We start from the raw sequence: 6,562 nt of genomic DNA, 5'->3' as shown, positions 1-6,562 counted from the left end.
AGCCAGACAATATAATATTTAGCATTCCTGTAAGAATCTACACAGATAGAGTGAAATCCGGGGGGAAATGGGTGTGATTTAGCAAGGGAGGTTAGCTTTCTCTCTATGGGGTGTGCTACACGTTGAAGACGTGGTATGTATGTTTACACTGCCAAAAACTTTACAGGGCAGATGGCACTATGTCAGTATTTTATCCCTGCAAAAGTGGCTCTGTGCCCAGCTCTGCAGCTTTTCTTCCACTCCCTCCAGGAATCTGCAGTCCCAGGAGAGCCTTTCTTAAGGAGGCTTGCAGTGGAAAACAAGGCTTGTGCTCTGCCAGACCCAATTCACTTTAAATTGTAGCCAACTGAATGAGGTGCAAGCTAACAGGCACATAAGCAGGAAAGTACCTTTAGGCTAACGCAATGCAGCTGCACGCACAGCTAGAGAGAAACTACTGTGCTAGCAAAATACTCTTCCTACCCCTTGCTTTGAGTGCCATGGAGGGTTCAACTTTGAGACTGCTGCCTTCAGAGCTGTTTCTGCAGGGTGGTAATAGTGCAGGACCACAGGAAGCCTCTGATTTAAAGTCTGCTTTCTGCAGGGGTGCAGAAAGTGGCCATCTGAAGAATGAGGTTTATACAGGCCAAGACTGATACTGTGGCAGCATGATGCATTCCCTGGAAAAATAGCAATTGTAGTGCTCTTGAACAAGTCCCTTTGGTCTAAAGTTTGGCGTAACTTCCCACAGCCCCAAGGGTGAGGTTACTGTCATACAAAGCCCTCCTTCCTGACAGGAAGCAGGTAGTTAACAACCAAGGTCCCACCTGGGCAAAGCACACGAGCATATGATTAACTGCGTGAAGTTAAATTCCTGCCCAACTAGTTCACTGAACTGGAGCCAAAGGATGGAAAAGGTGATAGCAAAGGCAACGTTCCACAGAAAATGCGGAAAACAAAAAAAAGAAGCAAGTTACTGGAAACACGACAATCCTTAGGAATTCCTATACTCCAATGGAGTCCTTCTTTTGTCCCTGGTTGCAGCCTAGCACATCCATAGTGTGTTGGAGCAATTCACCCTGGAGGGGTCTCTATTTCAGTGGAAATTATTTTAGGAGTGTCACTTATTCTGATTGCTAGTAGTGATTGCTGGTAGTAATTGTGTAGTTTTCTGGCAGAGAAAGTGAGTAGTACTTAAAAGTGGGTAGCAAACAGCAGTGGAAGACCTACAATAAATGCTGCTGTTTACTAGCTATGAACAAATACAGTTTGCTCCAGACTGTGCATCCTTCAGCTAGAGCAGACCCCAGACCTCTGGGCACCACAAAGCAATGAGGACCTGCTATGAATAGACACTGAAGGCTGTTTTGAGAGTCTTCTGAAGGTACTAAATGTTTTTTTCAAGACTAGATCTTTCATTTGTCCTTCATGGTATGACACAACAGGAAATTCTATTGCTATGATATATTAACTTGGATATTTTAGTCCTGGCTGTCATTTTGAGCAAAACAGACAGTAAAAGCACCAATCAAGTTGAAACAGAATTTATGTCTACTTCAAGGTGTTTCACATTTGCTGCTGTGGGTAAAAGGTGCCAAAGGCAGATGCATTTCTCAGTGACATGTTTGTCTGCCTGAGTCCCCTGCAGCCTCAATGGTGTCTGGGAGCAGACCATGGAGCAGTGCAGCAGTGCTCCTGCCTCTTCCCTGCAAAACTTTCATCCCACACTTTCAGTGGCAGTGGTCCCACATAAGCTTCTAGTTGTTGTCTCACGTATCTCCAGAGTGTAAGTAAGCAAATTAAATATCTAGAGGAAAGAATGCATATTGTTCCCAATGTACAGGGTAAAGTGCAGGAGGGGGTGAAGGAATGGGCAAAGAATGATGGATTATCTCATATCAGATTCCTGTGGGCCTCAGGAGAATATGTGGATCCCACTCCTCACCACTACATGTGGTCCTTGAAGTTAAGTTGAGCAGCCAGAAGACCCATCTGAAAGATTAGCGTAATCTGTGTCTGCAGGGAATGGTTTGATGCTAGAAGTATCTTGTGAAAATGTAGGCACTGTCCTTTGGACCATGTGGTGTGCGATATGAGTTTGATCTTAAACACTATATTGTATCCATAGGGGGTCTATAGCAGCACAAGGTCATGATGGATAGCACACCCAAATTGCTGTACAGCAAGGGCAGGATCAGTGCAAACCCACAAGCTTTGACAGGGCCACTGGCCAAAGGATATACATTATCTCCAAGGCATGATGAGAGATGCCATTGAGTTTTTATGGGCCAGGGCTGGGTTGTCTTCATGGCTGTTACCTCAGACCAACCAAAGCTGTCAAACCCAGTAGAATCTGCTGCCCCAGTGCTTGACACAGAGGACATTGTCCAACAAAAGCTGAATTGTTCATAAGGTGCTCCCCAAGAACCTCCTTCTTGTGCCTGAATTCGTGTGGAAAGGGAGAACAAAAATCCCTGAGGGATTTCTGTCCTGCTGCTGCTTCCCTGGCACAAGACAGGCTGATGGGCATCAGAGCACGCAGGCATTGAACGAAAGAGGAGATCACCACAAAAGGAAGCCAAAAGATCAGGCGCTGCTCCAGGCATGGCTGCTGATATATAAAATATAATCCAGCTGGCATGCAAAACCTGGTAGCTGCCAAACATATCCCATGAAGAGCTCAGGGTGGTCTCCAGGGCTGGACCATTGAAAGGAAAAAAATGCACTAAAGGCAGCAAGATGGGGGAATGTTGCCAAGTCAGGACAAAAGTCACGTGTGTGCCAGTTTCCATGCTTGTGAGGACAGCTCTGCTGCGCCTGCGAGAAAGGACCTACCCATGGGCATGGGCACACATACACAGGCACATGCTCAGCTCAGGCACACACATCCCAAGGTGCCTCGGACTCACATTGCCCTGCGATACCACCAGTATCAGATGGTGCTGCTGACTCAGAGTGCAGCCTGTGCTGCTGCCAAAGGGGACTTTACTCCCAGCCGTGCATTCCTAGGGCTAGTGCTTGTGTTCCCTCCTGGCAGGCAGGATCCAGGAAAAGGTGCAGCTGAAAACTGACCCAGAGGAAAAAAAATGACTCATGTTCAGCCTGACTCAGTTTGCCATGGTCTCTACTTCTGCTGGTGACAGTGCAAGGGACGCTTTGGACAAGTGCAGCAGGGCCAGTCTTGTCCCTTTTGGTGACAGTGTGAAATCAGATCTGTGCACATGAAATCCCAGACTGGTTCATACAGGTCAGACTTAGACCAGCATTCAAAGGTTTGTTTCAAGGAGACTGTTTTTCTGGACTGTTCTTTTAGACTGAAATAGAAAGAAGCATTAGTCTTGTGGCCTGCCACGCCAGCGAGCTCTTTGCCCAGTTTCTGTGCCTCCCAGGAAGACCCATGATCCTTTCTCTTTTGTTTTTGCTATCAACATACATTTGTCTTTAGTTCATATGCTCATCCAAAGCTTGTGACTCAGCAGACTTCAGCACCACAACATGCTGTGCAGCCTTCACTGGTTGCTCCTCTTGTTTTCATGAGGTTTTGCTAATGGCAGCTGGTGTCTGCTCCCGTTGAGTCAGGAGAAGTGCCCACCACATCTCTGTTTTGCAGTCGTGTCTCTCAAGCAGTCTTGTAGAGACAGTCAAAACTGTCAGGACTTGTGCACTCTTGAAGATAGATCTTCCAGAGGTTGATTTCCTGATGTTTAACCCCTGCATCAGAACCTTGTGGTGGGAGGGGGAGCAGACCTCTCTCCCTCTCATCTAAAAGGCCGCAATTCGTTCCGACACAACAAGCATGTTCATGATCTACACGAGGCTCAGTCCTGCAAGTCTGCTCTGGGCATCCCTGTGGTTAATACTTGTATTCGTATTTGTGTATTTTTCTGCTCTTCAAGTTTTTATATTCTGGTTTTCTTTTTCATTTGTACATGCCTGGTCAAATAATTTTCTCTTTATGCTATGCTTTCTTTCTTTCCATTCTGCTTTTGTCTACCAGGGATGTGTCATTTCATGTTGCTCCCCTCACTATTTACATGTGCAGCCCTGCATACCCCTCTCCCTGCATGCCCATTCATTTGCTACTGCCTTGGCCCTGACTGGTTGCCCAGTCTCTTGAAGCTGTTTTGAACTGGAGCAAAACTGTGTGCACACTTGGAATGTCAGTACGTGCACAGACTTGAGATTGCCAGTAATGGTCAGTCAGAGGCCAGAGAACTTCCCAGAAATTCAAACCAGCTAGAGCCAATAGTTTTTGATAATAAACTATGTCAATAAAGAAAATAATATCGGAAATTTAGAAGCATGTATGTTTACTCTTCCAATATTTTCCATTTACTTTCAATTTTTCCTACTCTCTTCTAGAAAGACATAAATGTATGAATTAATGATCAGCTCTGGCCCTCCAAATACTAGAAATTAACTTCATGGAGTGCATTATCTGAGCAGAGCACTCTGACAGTGTGTGTACACGTGGCTACTCATGTGACAGCCATGTGACAGTGTGGTTTCACCAAAGGTGATAGATACAAGCCTTGCATTTTATCAGATCAGATTTCCCCTAAAAAATGGTTGAGTTCTTGAACACAGAAATATCCTAAATGCAGACATTTGCATTTTCAGGATTTTTCAGTCTTCATGCATCCAAAAATAATAATTAAAAAAGTAATCCCCAACTCGCTGAACCAAAAATACTGCTACAAAAAATGCATTTTTATTTTCTGTGTTTTCCAGTGCCTTCCCAGTGTTCCCCTCTCCTACACTATCAAGCCTCACGCCAACCTGCTAGACTATCTTTCTTGTAAAAAAGTGATATGGGAATGAAGGTGGTGAGTGGCACTGGAAATACATACTATGCCTGATTGGAATCCTTGTGTGTGACAGAATAATGAAAGCATACATCTGTCCTCAGTGTTCTGATAACTCATCAGTTATTTGCATTGCACTCCAAAATTCTGTGGTAGCAGGCAGGGCTCTGTGGTTACCCCTAGCAGTAGTAGCAGGAGTGGTTTTAGCCATGCAAGAGCGACTGCTTTGGTGGCTGAATGCAACACTGTGCCCACTGCCATTGGGCCAAAACCTCAAAAGTTCAAAGGTATTTTGTGGGTCATGTTACTTTGGCCACTTCTCCCCATATAATATCGAAATCTTGTGTGTTTTTTGGAAGAGGCAGCTTCCCTTAATCCATCAGGATTATTTCCATTACAAACAAACCTCTCGTGGTAGATCTGGAGCCTGTGCTGCCTTGTGCCTGTTGGCTCTGACAGCAAATTCCCCATGTCAGGGTGGGGGTGGAAAGTGAGTGTCAACACTCCAGCACAGCGACAGCCCCCCTGGAAGCCACTCAGATCTCACAGATCTCACATCCTGTGCCACATTGGTGCCAGCCCCATCAAAGCCTGAGCTAATGCAGGGGGAGAGTGATGGAGCACTGCTGGGTGGGGACCCCAGCTCTGGCAGCAACCAAAGAAGGGACAAGAGAGGGCTGAAGGTGGTGGATGGAGGCAATGGGGAGTGAGAGGGGGAGCTCCACAAGGAAAGGACCCAGGAAGATAAAAGGCCATAGAGTGGGATGTTGGAGGGCAGCTGAGCAGAGGGATGGAGAGCTGGGGGACACGGTAAGGAAGAGGGTAGGAAGGGGAAAAGATGGTTACATGGGAAACCATGGAAAGGGGGACAGAAGAGGGGAAATAAAGAAAGGGGACTATTTCAGACACCCAGAAGGGAAATCAGGTGCTGGGAAAGGTAAGGAATTGTCCGAGGTGACAGAGGTACCTGGGGAGAAGACCAGCAGGAGGGACAGCATGAGGACTGGCAGGAAAGTTGTGGGCAAAAGAGAAAAGGTAATGGGGAGAAGGTGGAGGGAGGCTGGACTTTGCGTAAGAACAATCAGAAGAAGAAAAAGGGAAAGGATACATGCAGGACATTAGAGTAATAGGATAAATAAAGAAGGAAAGTGAAGAAGCAAGGAACTGCCCAGGACTTCTAGAAACTTCGGTTTATGTAGAGCTGTTCCAGCCCAGCTTTTGAGGGTGACTCTCAGGACAGACTCAGGAACCTGTGTTAAACAAACTCTGATTTTTGGAAACTTCCTTCCAATAGTAATGAAGCAGAATGCTTGAAAACTGGCACATTTCCTATTTCACAGAGATGGAAGGAAAGAAAAAGAGTAGTCTTGTCCATAAAGGCAGTAATTACAACCACATGCTCTTAAAGGAGAACTATTTTTAAAAGATCATTCTAATATTTTTTGTTTATTAACTGTCTCTGGGGAGGATAAGTGTAGTAAGTGTAATATGGAATTAAGCAAGCTGTGTTTGTAGTACTGCCTGCTGATGGATGGAGTAGTGCTTGGATGCTGTACATACACGCCTGTGCTGTGCATCACTGGGTAGCAGGTAGGGAGCCAAGATGCAGTTTCTCCAGTGGATTTAGCCAGCCTGGTATTGCAGTGCTGCTGGATGGGCTGCACTCCCAGAGTGAAAGCTAAGGGGAGGAGGAGACTCTCCTGGAACGGGGGCAATGTCTCCCCACCCTGCCTGGGTGACCAGAGGCCCCTGCCAGGCACGGGCCAGCTGGAAAGGAG

The sequence above is a fragment of the Corvus brachyrhynchos genome, unplaced genomic scaffold (assembly GCF_000691975.1).
Source record: "Corvus brachyrhynchos isolate BGI_N302 unplaced genomic scaffold, ASM69197v1 scaffold14, whole genome shotgun sequence".
NCBI lineage: Eukaryota > Metazoa > Chordata > Aves > Passeriformes > Corvidae > Corvus > Corvus brachyrhynchos.
Note: the sequence above shows the minus strand (reverse complement) of the source record.